The sequence below is a fragment of the Cryptomeria japonica genome, unplaced genomic scaffold, assembly GCF_030272615.1.
Source record: "Cryptomeria japonica unplaced genomic scaffold, Sugi_1.0 HiC_scaffold_163, whole genome shotgun sequence".
In the NCBI taxonomy this organism is placed as follows: Eukaryota; Viridiplantae; Streptophyta; class Pinopsida; order Cupressales; family Cupressaceae; genus Cryptomeria; species Cryptomeria japonica.
Genome location: NW_026728985.1, coordinates 250,001 through 265,000, shown reverse-complemented (window position 1 = coordinate 265,000; position 15,000 = coordinate 250,001). Strand labels below are relative to the sequence as shown.

At 59.7% G+C, this 15,000-nt stretch overlaps 1 non-coding gene across 1 annotated transcript; it reads left to right on the top strand.

The window, feature by feature from the left end:
- Nucleotides 1–12,144: 12,144 nt before the first annotated feature.
- Nucleotides 12,145–12,263, top strand: LOC131867085 (5S ribosomal RNA). Its single transcript, XR_009365679.1, has one exon. It is a non-coding gene; the product is annotated as a 5S ribosomal RNA (ribosomal RNA).
- Nucleotides 12,264–15,000: the final 2,737 nt, after the last annotated feature.

Sequence of the window (15,000 nt, the reverse complement as noted above, 5' to 3'; positions counted from 1 at the left end):
CAAGAGTTCCGAAGACTACCTCCAGGAACAATCGGGAACAAGACCGATTACAAGTCGTCGAGTCTGTTACTGGGCGAACACGAGATGCGCACAGGAAATCGATCAGCCCTCACAATGGCCCAAGGCCAGAGATCGGACTGCTACGATTTACCCCAACAATCATCGTGCCACTCTTCGCAGAGAGGTGATAGACGCCAACGAGCCCGCGCATAGCAATCGAGGTGTAAAAAGGGCGTTGAAGGCAGGAAGCCTGGACGAAAGAGGCTACGAGGTCACCTCGAAGCGGTCTAAGAATCGGGCGCACTTGGGGCGACTACCAGTGCCAACCCCTTATCCCGCGGTGCGTCCGACACACAGAAATTTCCAAGGCGGCCAAGGAGCCTCCCCGCATAGCAATCGGGGTGTGAGGTTACGGATGCAGCATTGATAGCAATCGAGGTGTGAGGCGAAGGATGCAGAAGTGAGAGCCGAGGGATGTAGCAGAGATAGCAATCGGGGTGTGTGATGCAGAAGAGATAGCAATCGAGGTGTGCGGTGGGAAGGGCCCAGCAGCCAGAATGCATGAAGCGACGGATGAAGCAGTGATGACAACCGGGCTGTGAGGAGAGGAGGGATGCAGCCAAGAAAGCAATCAGGGCTCGAGGCAAGGGATGCATCAAGGATAGCAATCATGTTGTGAGGCGAGATTCCAAAGGCTAAACGTGAGAGGCTGCAGGGTCGACTCAGAGAGGTCTATGCATGTGAGAGGCTGAAAGCAAGGTCGACTCGGAGCGGTCTATGCATCGGGCGCGCTTGGGGCGACTACCAGTGCCAACCCCTTATCCCGCGACGCGTCCGACAAAGAGAACGTTCCAAGGCGGCAGAGGAGGTTACCAGCCGAAGGATGCAGTAGCAATAACAGGTATAGTTCCGCGGCGGCCGAGAAGACTCACCGCATAGGAATCGGGATGCGAGGCGAGGGATGCGGCGGGAAGGCCCCGACGGCTAAACGGAAGAGGCTGCAGGGCCGCCTCGGAATGGTCCAAGCATCGGATGCGATTGGGACGACTACCAGTGCCAACCCCTTATCCCGCGATGCGTCCGATACACAGATAGTTCCAAGGCGGCCGAGGAGCCTCACCGCATATCAATCGGGGTGCGAGGCGAGGGATGGGGCGGGAAGGCCCCAACGGCTAGACGGAAGAGGCTTCAGGGCCACCTCGGAATGGTCCAAGCATCGGACGCGCTTGGGGCGACTGCCAGTGCCAACCCCTTATCCCGCGATGCGTCCGATACACAGATGGTTCCAAGGCGGCCGAGGAGCCTCACCGCATAGCAATCGGGGGTGCGAGGCGAGGGATGGGGCGGGAAGGCCCCAACGGCTAGACGGAAGAGGCTTCAGGGCCGCCTAGGAATGGTCCAAGCATCGGACACGCTTGGGGCGACTACCAGTGACAGCCCCCTATCCCGCGATGCGTCCGATACGAAGATGGTTCCAAGGCGGCCGAGGAGCCTCACCGCATAGCAATCGGGGTGCGAGGTGGGGGATGCGGCGAGATGGCCCCAACGGCTAGACGGAAGAGGCCACAGGGCCGCGTCGGAATAGTCCAAGCATCGGACGCGCTTGGGGCGACTACCAGTGACAACCCCTTATCCCGCGATGCGTCCGATACGAAGATAGTTCCAAGGCGGCCGAGGAGCCTCACCGCATAGCAATCGGGGTGCGAGGTGGGGGATGCGGCGAGATGGCCCCAACGGCTAGACGGAAGAGGCTGCAGGGCCGCCTCGGAATAGTCCAAGCATCGGACGCGCTTGGGGCCACTACCAGTGACAACCCCTTATCCCGCGATGCGTCCGATACGAAGATAGTTCCAAGGCGGCCGAAGAGCCTCACCGCATAGCAATCGGGGTGCGAGGTGGGGGATGCGGCGAGATGGCCCCAACGGCTAGACGGAAGAGGCCACAGGGCCGCCTCGGAATAGTCCAAGCATCGGACGCGCTTGGGGCGACTACCAGTGACAACCCCTTATCCCGCGATGCGTCCGATACGAAGATAGTTCCCAGGCGGCCGAGGAGCCTCACCGCATAGCAATCGGGGTGCAAGGCGAGGGATGCGGCGAGATGGCCCCAAAGGCTAGACGGAAGAGGCTGCAGGGCTGCCTCGGAATAGTCCAAGCATCGGACGCGCTTGGGGCGACTACCACTGCCAACCCCTTATCCCGCGATGCGTCCGATACACAGATAGTTCCGAGGCGGCCGAGGAGGTGGGGGATGCAGCGAGATGGCCCCAACGGCTAGACGGAAGAGGCTGCAGGGCCGCCTCGGAATAGTCCAAGCATCGGACGCGCTTGGGGCGACTACCAGTGACAACCCCTTATCCCGCGATGCGTCCGATACACAGATAGTTCCGAGGCGGCCAAGGAGCCTCACCGCATAGCAATCGTGGTGCGAGGTGGGGGATGCGGCGAGATGGCCCCAACGGCTAGACGGAAGAGGCTGCAGGGCCGCCTCGGAATGGTCCAAGCATCGGATGCGCTTGGGGCGACTACCACTGCCAACCCCTTATCCCGCGATGCGTCCGATACACAGATAGTTCCAAGGCGGCCGAGGAGCCTCACAGCATAGCAATCAGGGTGCGAGGCGAGGGATGCGGCGAGAAAGCCCCAACGGCTAGAGGGAAGAGGCTTCAGGTCCGCCTCGGAATGGTCCAAGCATCGGACGCGCTTGGGGCGACTACCAGTGACAACCCCTTATCCCGCGACGCGTCCGATACACAGATAGTTCCAAGGCGGCCGAGGAGCCTCACCGCATAGCAATCGGGGTGCGAGGCGAGGGATGCGGCGAGAAGGACCCAACGGCTACACGGAAGAGGCTTCGGGGCCGCCTCGGAATGGTCCAAGCATCGGACGCGCTTGGGGCGACTACCAGTGACAACCCCTTATCCCGCGACGCGTCCGATACACAGATAGTTCCAAGGCGGCCGAGGAGCCTCACCGCATAGCAATCGGGGTGCGAGGCGAGGGATGCGGCGAGAAGGACCCAACGGCTACACGGAAGAGGCTTCGGGGCCGCCTCGGAATGGTCCAAGCATCGGACGCGCTTGGGGCGACTACCAGTGACAACCCCTTATCCCGCGACGCGTCCGATACACAGATAGTTCCAAGGCGGCCGAGGAGCCTCACCGCATAGCAATCGGGGTGCGAGGCGAGGGATGCGGCGAGAAGGACCCAACGGCTAGACGGAAGAGGCTTCGGGTCCGCCTCGGAATGGTCCAAGCATCGGACGCGCTTGGGGCGACTACCAGTGACAACCCCTTATCCCGCGACGCGTCCGATACACAGATAGTTCCAAGGCGGCCGAGGAGCCTCACCGCATAGCAATCGGGGTGCGAGGCGAGGGATGCGGCGAGAAGGACCCAACGGCTAGACGGAAGAGGCTTCGGGTCCGCCTCGGAATGGTCCAAGCATCGGACGCGCTTGGGGCGACTACCAGTGACAACCCCTTATCCCGCGACGCGTCCGATACACAGATAGTTCCAAGGCGGCCGAGGAGCCTCACCGCATAGCAATCGGGGTGCGAGGCGAGGGATGCGGCGAGAAGGACCCAACGGCTAGACGGAAGAGGCTTCGGGTCCGCCTCGGAATGGTCCAAGCATCGGACGCGCTTGGGGCGACTACCAGTGACAACCCCTTATCCCGCGACGCGTCCGATACACAGATAGTTCCGAGGCGGCCGAGGAGCCTCACCGCATAGCAATCGGGGTGCGAGGCGAAGGATGCGGCGAGAAGGACCCAACGGCTAGACGGAAGAGGCTTCGGGTCCGCCTCGGAATGGTCTAAGCATCGGACGCGCTTGGGGCGACTACCAGTGACAACCCCTTATCCCGCGACGCGTCCGATACACAGATAGTTCCAAGGCGGCCGAGGAGCCTCACCGCATAGCAATCGGGGTGCGAGGCGAGGGATGCGGCGAGAAGGACCCAACGGCTAGACGGAAGAGGCTTCAGGGCCGCCTCGGAATGGTCCAAGCATCGAACGCGCTTGGGGCGACTACCAGTGACAACCCCTTATCCCGCGACGCGTCCGATACACAGATAGTTCCGAGGCGGCCGAGGAGCCTCACCGCATAGCAATCGGGGTGCGAGGCGAGGGATGCGGCGAGAAGGACCCAACGGCTAGACGGAAGAGGCTTCAGGGCCGCCTCGGAATGGTCCAAGCATCGGACGCGCTTGGGGCGACTACCAGTGACAACCCCTTATCCCGCGACGCGTCCGATACACAGATAGTTCCGAGGCGGCCGAGGAGCCTCACCGCATAGCAATCGGGGTGCGAGGCGAGGGATGCGGCGAGAAGGACCCAACGGCTAGACGGAAGAGGCTTCAGGGCCGCCTCGGAATGGTCCAAGCATCGGACGCGCTTGGGGCGACTACCAATGACAACCCCTTATCCCGCGACGCGTCCGATACACAGATAGTTCCGAGGCGGCCGAGGAGCCTCACCGCATAGCAATCGGGGTGCGAGGCGAGGGATGCGGCGAGAAGGACCCAACGGCTAGACGGAAGAGGCTTCAGGGCCGCCTCGGAATGGTCCAAGCATCGGACGCGCTTGGGGCGACTACCAGTGACAACCCCTTATCCCGCGACGCGTCCGATACACAGATAGTTCCGAGGCGGCCGAGGAGCCTCACCGCATAGCAATCGGGGTGCGAGGCGAGGGATGCGGCGAGAAGGACCCAACGGCTAGACGGAAGAGGCTTCAGGGCCGCCTCGGAATGGTCCAAGCATCGGACGCGCTTGGGGCGACTACCGTTGCCAACCCCTTATCCCGCGATGCGTCTGATACACAGATAGTTCCGAGGCGGCCGAGGAGCCTCACCGCATAGCAATCGGGTTGCGAGGCAGATTATTGGGAAGGGAACCCCCTGGGATGCGGCTCAAGCAGTGCCCAAAGGGACTGGAATGCGGAATCACATCGAGAGACCCAAATGCTATACGAGGGCTCAAATCGAATTATCGATTTGGCCACGACATGGACGCATCGGAACGACTACCTTTGCCGAACCACTTGCAATTGCATCCATACCGAAACCAATAGACATTTCCGTTAGAGCCCTCGCATAGCATTCGGGAATCTCGCATGCCCCTCTAAATCGACCAATGCTGGCGCTCAATGAAAATCCGAGCGCTACCACCGTTCGAGCGCCAGCATTGGTCGAGTTAGAGGGGCACGGGGGAGAATGCTCCAGTCAACACCTCCCCTATATAAGTTATTTGTCCGATTCTCGCACAACCGTAGTCTGCCTCGTCGAATCAAACAACGGTCCCAGATTCCGACTTCCGTTCCGTAGAGACCCAAAAGCTAGATGGAGGCTCGCAAGAAAGAGAGTCGGCGCATAGCAATCGGGTTTCTCGAACGTTTAGGGACCGAGCTCACTTGCGGATAGGGCAAAATCCGCCAAGCAACCCAAAAGCTAGACGGGGGCTCGAATCGAATCGCCTAGGCGGCCACAACAACGACGTGTTGGATCGACTACCAGTGCCAAACCATTCAGCAAGACTAGTCTGTGTCGAGGCCGGATAGAGATTCTCAGAGAGCGCCCGCATAGCATTTAGGAGACCTGCCGCGTCCCTCACACTCGACAAATGGTGGTGCACGTTTATAAATCCGAGCGATCCCAACCCTTTCAAGCACCAACATCGGTCGAGATAGAGGGGCACGGAGGGGGCTGCGTGAGACAACACAGTCCCCTATATAAGTTATTTGTCCGATTCTCACACATCCGAAGAATGGTCATCAAATCGGACAACAGCCCAAACTTCCGACTTCCGTCCCAGAAAGCCCAAGAGCTATCTAAAACGTTCATGGCCGGAACTCGATCGCGGCTATACCAGTCCGCCAAGCAACCCAAAAGCTAGACTGGAGCTCTAGTCGAATCACCTCTGTGGCCATTGCAAGGACGTGTTGGAGCGACTACCATTGCCGAACCATTCCGCAGGTCGAGTCCATACCAAGGCCGCATAGAGATTCACGATGAGCTCCTGCATAGCAATCAGGAGACTTGCCGTGTCCATCACAATCGATAAATCCTGGTGCAAGATTTTTGCATCCGAGCGCTCCAACCAGTCGAGCACCAGCATCAATCGACATAAACGGGCACGGGGGGAGGATGCTCGAGAACACTACCTCCCCTATATAAGTTATTTGTCCGATTCTCAAGCAGCCGAAGTCTGGTCATCGAATCGGGTCAAAGACCACAACTTCCGACTTTACCCACAATGCAAGTCATCGAATCGAACATCGGCCCCCGAGTCGGACTCCATGCGTATGTCAGGTCATCGGACCCAAATTCCGCCTTCCTGCGCATGGCGGGCCATCAATATCAACTCGGTCATCGGACCCAAACTCCGCCTTTTTGCGTATGGCACGCCTTCAAATCGGTCATCGGACCCAAATTCCGCCTTCCTGTGCATGGCGGGCCATCAACATCAACTCGGTCATCGGACCCAAATTCCGCCTTTCTGCGCATGGCACGCCATCAACTCGGTCATCGGACCCAAATTCCGCCTTCCTGCGCATGGCAGGTCATCGGACACAAATTCAGACCTCGCCAATATGCCTACGTATCGAATCGGTCATCGGACCCAACTTCCGACTTCATCCATACTGTAGGGTCTTTGAGGTTGGCGCGGTGCGCTCAACCCAGGGAGTCGACCCATCGAAGCATACACCTCCCCTATATAAGCTATTTGTCCGATTCCCACACCTGTGTAGTTTGCACCTCTGACCAGGACATCGACCCCAACTTCCGAACTCGACTGCAACGACGGCACCAGCGCCTTGGTGCGCACCTTGCGACGCACAGTCCCAACATTCGCCTTCCTGCACATGGCAGGTCATCGGACCCAAATTCCGACCTCGCGAGTATGCCTACATATCGAATCGGTCATCGGACCCAACTTCCGACTTCATCCATACCGTAGGGTCTTTGAGGTTGGCGCGGTGCGCTCAACCCGGGGAGTCGACCCAACGAAGCATACACCTCCCCTATATAAGCTATTTGTCCGATTCCCACACCTGTGTAGTTTGCACCTCCGATCAAGACATCGACCCCAACTTCCGAACTCGCCTCCAACGACCGAACCAGCGCCTTGGTGCGCACCTTGCAACGCACAGTGCCAACATTCGCCTTCCTGCACGTGGCAGGTCATCGGACCCAAATTCCGACCTCGCGAGTATGCCTACATATCGAATCGGTCATCGGACCCAACTTCCGACTTCATCCATACCGTAGGGTCTTTGAGGTTGGCGCGGTGCGCTCAACCCGGGGAGTCGACCCAACGAAGCATACACCTCCCCTATATAAGCTATTTGTCCGATTCCCACACCTGTGTAGCTTGCACCTCCGATCAGGACATCGACCCCAACTTCCGAACTCGACTAAAAAGACCGCACCAGCGCCTTGGTGTGCACCTTGCAACGCACAGTGTCAACATTCGCCTTCCTGCACATGGCAGGTCATCGGACCCAAATTCCGACCTCATGAGCATACCTACTAATCGAATCGGTCATCGGACCCAACTTCCGACTTCATCCATACCGTAGGGTCTTTGAGGTTGGCGCGGTGCGCTCAACCTGGGGAGTCGACCCATCGAAGCATACACCTCCCCTATATAAGCTATTTGTCCGATTCCGACACCTGTGTAGTTTGCACCTCCGCTCAGGACATCGACCCCAACTTCCGAACTCGCCTGCAACGACCGAACCAGCGCCTTGGTGCGCACCAAAAGTGCGCACTTTTGGAGGGCACTTTTGTGCGCTCCAAAGGTGCGCACTTTTGGAGGGCACTTTTCTGCGCTCCAAAGGTGCGCACTTTTGGAGGGCACTTTTTGGAGGGCACTTTTCTGCGCTCCAAAGGTGCGCACTTTTGGAGGGCACTTTTTGGAGGGCACTTTTCTGCGCTCCAAAGGTGCGCACTTTTGGAGGGCACTTTTTGGAGGGCACTTTTCTGCGCTCCAAAGGTGCGCACTTTTGGAGGGCACTTTTTGGAGGGCACTTTTCTGCGCTCCAAAGGTGCGCACTTTTGGAGGGCACTTTTTGGAGGGCACTTTTCTGCGCTCCAAAGGTGCGCACTTTTGGAGGGCACTTTTTGGAGGGCACTTTTCTGCGCTCCAAAGGTGCGCACTTTTGGAGGGCACTTTTTGGAGGGCACTTTTCTGCGCTCCAAAGGTGCGCACTTTTGGAGGGCACTTTTTGGAGGGCACTTTTCTGCGCTCCAAAGGTGCGCACTTTTGGAGGGCACTTTTTGGAGGGCACTTTTCTGCGCTCCAAAGGTGCGCACTTTTGGAGGGCACTTTTTGGAGGGCACTTTTCTGCGCTCCAAAGGTGCGCACTTTTGGAGGGCACTTTTGTGCACTCCAAAGGTGCGCACTTTTGGAGGGCACTTTTCCTGTGCTCCAAAGGTGCACACCTAGGTGAGCACCTTCGACCACACCTTGTAGCACACCAAACTCTGACTTTCGACTTCATCCGCAATGCAGGGTCTTTGAGGTTGGCGCAATGCGCACAACCAGGGGAGTCGACCCATCAAACCCAACACCTCCCCTATATAAGCTATTTGTCTGATTCTCATACATGCGTAGCCTGCAGGAGCAATTAGGACATCGACCCCAACTTTCGGCTTCTAAACGAAAACAAGGTCTTTGAGGTTGGTGTAATGCGAACAACTAGGGGAGTCAACCCATCAAACCCAACACCTCCCCTATATAAGCTATTTGTCTGATTCTCATACATGTGTAGTCTACAGGAGCAATTAGGACATCGACCCCAACTTTTGACTTCTTAACGAAAACAAGGTCTTTGAGGTTGACGTAATGCGCACAACCAGGGGAGTCGACCCATCAAACCCAACACCTCCCCTATATAAGCTATTTGTCCGATTCTCATACATGTGTAGCCTGCAGGAGCCATTAGGACATTGACCCCAACTTTTGACTTCTTAACGAAAACAAGGTCTTTGAGGTTGGCGTAATGCGCACAACCAAGGGAGTTGACCCATCAAACCCAACACCTCCCCTATATAAGCTATTTGTCTGATTCTCATACATGTGTAGCCTGCAACAACGATTAGGACATCCACCCCAACTTCTGAATTCGTCTGCGTTGACCGCACCAAAGGTGCACGCCTTGGTGCTCACCAAAATCCGACTTCCGACTTCTTCTGCTATGCGGGGTCTTTGAGGTTGGCGCAGTGCGCACAACCAGGGGAGTCAACCCACCGAATGCAACACCTCCCCTATATAAGCTATTTGTCTGATTCTCATACATGCGTAGACTGCAGCAATGATTAGGACATCCACCCCAACTTTTGACTTCTTAAACAAGACAGGGTCTTTGAAGTTGGTGCAGTGCACACAACCAGGGGAGTCGACCCATCAAACGCAACACCTCCCCTATATAAAGCTATTTGTCCGATTCTCATACGTGTAGTCTGCAGCAGCGATTAGGACATCGACCCCAACTTCCGAATTCGTTTGCATTGACCGCACCAAAGGTGCACGCCTTGGTGTGCACCCTGGAGTGCACTTTGGTGCTCACCTCGGTGCACACTTTGGTGTGCACCTCGGTGTGCACCAAAGGTGCGCACCTTGGAGCGCACCAAAGGTGTACACTTTGGAGCGCACCACATAGGGTCTTTGAGAGGTTGGCGCAGTGCGCACACCAAGGTGGGTGTTGAGGTGCGTGCCGAGGTGGGTGGGTGCTAGGGTGCGCTCCATGGTGGGTGCCAGGGTGGGTGCGTGCTAGGGTGGATTCCAAAGAGGGTCATAGGGTGGGTGCCAAGGTGGGTTGGTGATATAGTGGGTTCAAAGGTGGGTACTAGGGTGGGTTCCAAGGTGGGTCACAAGTTGGGTGCCAGGATGCGTGGGTGTTAGGTTGGGTGCCAAGGTGGGCTCCTGCGTGGGTGGGTGCTAGGGTGGGTTTCAAGGTGGACGCGAGGGCGGGTGCCAAGGTGGGTAACAAGTTGGGTGTTAGGATGGGTGAGTGCTAGAGTGGGTGCCAAGGTGGGTGGGTGCTAAGGTGGATGCCAAGGTGGTTCACAGGGTGGGTGGGTTCTAGGGTGAGTTCCAAGGTGGGTCACAGGTTCAGTGCTAGGGTGGGTGTCAAGGCGGGTGTCGAGGTGCCTGGGTGCTAGGGTGTGGATGCCAATGTGGGTCATAGGGTGGGTACTAGGGTGGGCTGCAATGTGGGTGCCAAGGTGGGTAACATGCTCGGTGGGTTCTAAATTGGGTGCCAGGGTGGGTGTGCACCCACCTTGCCCGAGGTGGGTGCCAAGGTGCCAGTGTGGGTGGGTGCTAAGGTGGATGCCAAGGTGGGTGAGAAGGTGGGTGATAGGTTGAGTGGTAGGATGGGTGGGTGCCAAGATGGGTCACAGGGTGGGTGCAAGGGTGGGTAGGTGCTAGGGTTGGTGTCAGGGTGGGTGGGTGCTAGGTTGGGTTCCAAGGTGGGTGCGAGGGTGAGTGTCAAGGTGGGTCACAGGTTAGGTGCTAGGATGGGTGAGTGCTAGGGTGCAAAGGTGCCAGGGTGGGTGCTAGGATGGGTCGATGCTAGGGTGAGTGGCAAGGTGGGTCCACAAGTGTCAAGGTGGGTGCCGAGGTGGGTGCCAAGTCGGCGACTGCTATGGTGGATGCCAAGGTGGGTCACGGGGTGGGTGCCAAGTTGCTAGGTTGGGTTCCAAGGTGGGTGCCAACGTGGGTGCTAGGGTGCGTGGGTTAAAGGGTGTGTCACAACGTGGGTGCCAGGATGGGTGCGCACCCACACTGGCCAAGACGGGTGCGGGTGCAAGGTTGGGTTCCAAGCCCGGTCACAGGCTGGGTGCTAGGATGGGTGGGTGCCAAGGTGGGCACCAGGGTGGGTGCACCCACCCTGGCCAAGGTGGGTCACGGGGTGGGTCCTAGGGTGGGTAACGGGGTGGGTACTAAGGTGCGTGCCAAGGTGGGTCATAGGGTGGGTGCCAAGGTGGGCACCAGGGTGGGTGTGCACCAACCCTAGCCAGGGTAGGTCACGGGGTGGTTGTCGGGGTGGGCGTCAAGGAGCCAAGGTGGGTGGCAAGTAGCCAAGTTGCGTGCCAAGGTGGGTGTCGGGGTGGGTGCCAAGGATCCAAGGTGGGTGCCAAGGAACCAAGGTGGGTGTCTGGGTGGGTGCCGAGGTGGGAGCCAGGGTGGGTCCCAAGGTGAGTGCAAAGGTGGGTGCCAGGGTCAAGGTGAGTGCCAATGTGGGTTCCAAGGTGCCAGGGTCAGGGTGAGTGCCAATGTGGGTTCAAAGGTGCTAAGTTGGGTGCGAGGTTGGGTGCGAGGGTGGGTGGGTGCCAAGGTGTGCTAGGTGGAAGCCCGGGTGGGTCGGCATCCCATGGGTGTCGAGTTGGGTGCCTGATGGGTGCTTCTTGTCAAGTTTTAGTCGTCGGGACTCATTTCGAGCCTTAGAGGTCGTTTCTTGTCCGGTTGCCCTGTCTTCGACCTGGGAACCCAATTTTGGTCCTCGGGTCCCATTTTTTTTTGTCTCGCATCCCACTTTTGGCCTGTGGCCTTTTCGGGGTCGATTCTCGTTTTGGGCATCAGAGCATGTTTCTTCTCCTAAAACCCAATATTTGTTTATTAAGTCTCGGAACACATTTTTGTTCTCGTGGACCCATCATGGGTCTTGGAACGCATTTGTGGTCCTTGGGTCCCATTTTGCATCCCGAAACTTGTGTTTTGGTGCTTGATCCCTATTTTGGGTGCCCACCTTGCACCAAGTGCGCACCCGGGGCAAACCGAGCGCCTTGGTGCACCGGGGCAAGATCGAGCGTGCACCCGAGGCGCCCCGAACATGCACCAAGGTGCACTCGGCCCACATGTGAGCGCAGGTCGTTGCGCCCGAGGTGGTGTGTGGGCACCGCGTTGCAGACGGGACACTACACGCACACGACGCCCCCTCCAGGTGCACGCACGTAGGCCGGGCCGGGTGCACACCCGACGCCCTAGCAAGGTGCGCGCACCCGGGCAGGGCTCACACTTGGCGAACGGGGCGCACTTCGCGAGGGAGGGTGTGCACCTCGACGGGGGTGGGTGGCCGGGGTGGATTCGCACGTGGGTCGCGGTTTGCTAAGTACACACTGCGACAAGCTCATAACGGGTGCGATCATACCAGCGTTAGTGCACCGGATCCCATCAGAACTCCGCAGTTAAGCGCGCTTGGGCCGGAGTAGTACTGGGATGGGTGACCTCCCGGGAAGTCCCGGTGTTGCACCCTTTTTTAGTTTTTCGCCGGGCGTCGCAATGCTATTTGAATAAACCTTTTGCCCGTTTGCGTTCTCGTCGGGGCCGGGCCGGGCCGGGGTGCGCTGCCCGCACTACCGCGCGCGCGGGGGCGACACCGAGCGCGCACCCGAGGCGCCCCGAGCACACAGGCCACGGTGCAACCCGGGCGTTGTGCGCGCACCCCGGTGCGCCCGAGGTGCTGCGCGCGCACCCAGGTGAAATCGGTGTGCACCTCGGCCAGTGCGCGCTCGGTCGAGTCGCGCACGTTGGCCAAGGTGCACGGTGATGTTTCTTACTCTAAGGTTCCGCACCAGACGCCCGGGACAGGTGAGCGAAGCTGGGCGGGGCCGGGTGCGCGGCCGGGGCAGGTGCACGCAGCTGGAGAGAGCTTTGGAGCACACTTCGGAGCGCACCAATGATGCGCTCCATTCAAAAGTTTCCTGAAAAGGCAAAAAAAGTTGAGATTATAGAATTTCCCACTTGAGAGATTGTAAAAAAAAAAAATTTAAAATGAAGGAAACGCGGGTGCCAAGGTGTGCGCAGCCCAGCCAAGGTGTGCGCACCAAGGCGCCCACCCTGGCGAAGGTGCACGCAAGGTGCGCACCCGAGGCAAACCGGACAATTAACCCAACTTTCGACTTCGCGCGCACCTTGGAGCGCACTTCGGAGCGCTCCTTGGTGCGCACCAATCTTGGGCACCTCGGAGTGCACCATGGCGCCCACCAAGGTGCGCACCCGGGGCAAACCGAGCTCCGACTTCGTGCGCACCTTGGAGCGCACGAAAGGTGCGCACCATGGCGCCCACCAAGGTGCGCAGCCCAGCCAAGGCGTGCGCATCAAGGTGCGCACCCTGGCGAAGGTGCGCACCCGGGGCAAACCGAGCTCCGACTTCGTGCGCACCTTGGAGCGCACAAAAGGTGCGCAACCCAGCCAAGGTGTGCGCACCCCGGTCAAACCGAGCTCCGAATCGTGCGCACCAGAGGTGCACGCCATCGTGCGCACCTTGGAGCACACTTCGGAGCCCTCCTTGGTGCGCGCCGATGTTGCGCACCTCGGAGCGCACCCGGGGAAAACAATGCAATTAACCCGACTTTCGACTTCGTGGGCACCTCGGAGCGCTCTCGGGTTCGCACCTCGGAGCACACCGAGGTGCGCACCTTTGATGCGCTGCCTTCACCAATTTCCAGAAAAGGCAAGAAAACATTGAGAAGGTGTGCGCACCGAGGTGCCCACCCTGGCGAAGGTGCACGCGAGGTGCGCACCCGGGGCAAACCGGGCTCCGACTTCGTGCACGCCGCACCTTGGAGCACACTTCGGAGCGCTCCTTGGTGCGCACCAGGGCGCGCAACCCAGCCGAGGTGCCCACCCCGGCGAAGGTGCACGCGAGGTGCGCACCCGGGGCAAACCGGGCTCCGACTTCGTGCACGCCATGGTGCCCACCGCGGCGAAGGTGCACGCGAGGTGCGCACCCGGGGCAAACCGGGCTCCGACTTCGTGCACGCCGCACCTTGGAGCACACTTCGGAGCGCTCCTTGGTGCGCACCATGGTGCCCACCAGGGCGCGCAACCCCGCCGAAGGTGCACGCGAGGTGCACACCCGGGGCAAACCGGGCTCCGACTTCGTGCACGCCGCACCTTGGAGCACACTTCGGAGCGCTCCTTGGTGCGCACCATGGTGCCCACCAGGGCGCGCAACCCCGCCGAAGGTGCACGCGAGGTGCGCACCCGGGGCAAACCGGGCTCCGACTTCGTGCACGCCATGGTGCGCACCGCGGCGAAGGTGCGCACCCGGGGCAAACCGGGCTCCGACTTCGTGCACGCCGCACCTTGGAGCACACTTCGGAGCGCTCCTTGGTGCGCACCAGGGCGCGCAACCCAGCCGAGGTGCGCACCCCGGCGAAGGTGCACGCGAGGTGCGTACCCGGGGCAAACCGGGCTCCGACTTCGTGCACGCCGCACCTTGGAGCACACTTCGGAGCGCTCCTTGGTGCGCACCATGGTGCCCACCAGGCCGCGCAACCCAGCCAAGGTGTGCGCACCAAGGTGCACGCGAGGTGCGCACCCGGGGCAAACCGGGGTCCGACTTCGTGCACGCCGCACCTTGGAGCACACATCGGGGCGCTCCCGGGTTCGCACCGGCGTTGCGCACCGTGGTGGGCACCTCGGAGCACACCAAGGTGGGCAGCGAGGTGCGCACCTTTGATGCGATGCCTTCACTAATTTCCATAAAAGGCAAAAAAAAAACGAGATTTTAAAATTTCCGTTTTGAAAGATAGTGAGAAAAAGGGAATGCTGGTGCCATCTTGAGCCCGCCCTGGTGCGCAGCCCAGCCAAGGTGTGCGCACCAAGGTGCCCACCCTGGCGAAGGTGCGCGCCCGGGCAATTAACCCAACTTCCAACTTCGCGCGCGCCAGGGTGGGAGCGCACCCAACAACCGGGCCTGGGAAGAGCCAATGCGAGAAACCCCACCAAACGCTCTGACAAAAAAAGAGGGGGCGCTCCAGTAACCCCGCTTCGGAGCGCACCCTGGGCAAACCCAGCCAAGGTGCCCACCCCGGCCAAGGTGCAGGCGAGGTGCGCACCCGGGGCAAACCGGGCTCCGACAACGTGCACGCCGCACCTTGGAGCACACTTCGTAGCGCTCCCGGGTGCGCACCTCAGAGCACACCAAGGTGGGCAGCGAGGTGCGCACCTTTGATGCGCTGCCTTCACTAATTTCCAGAAAAGGC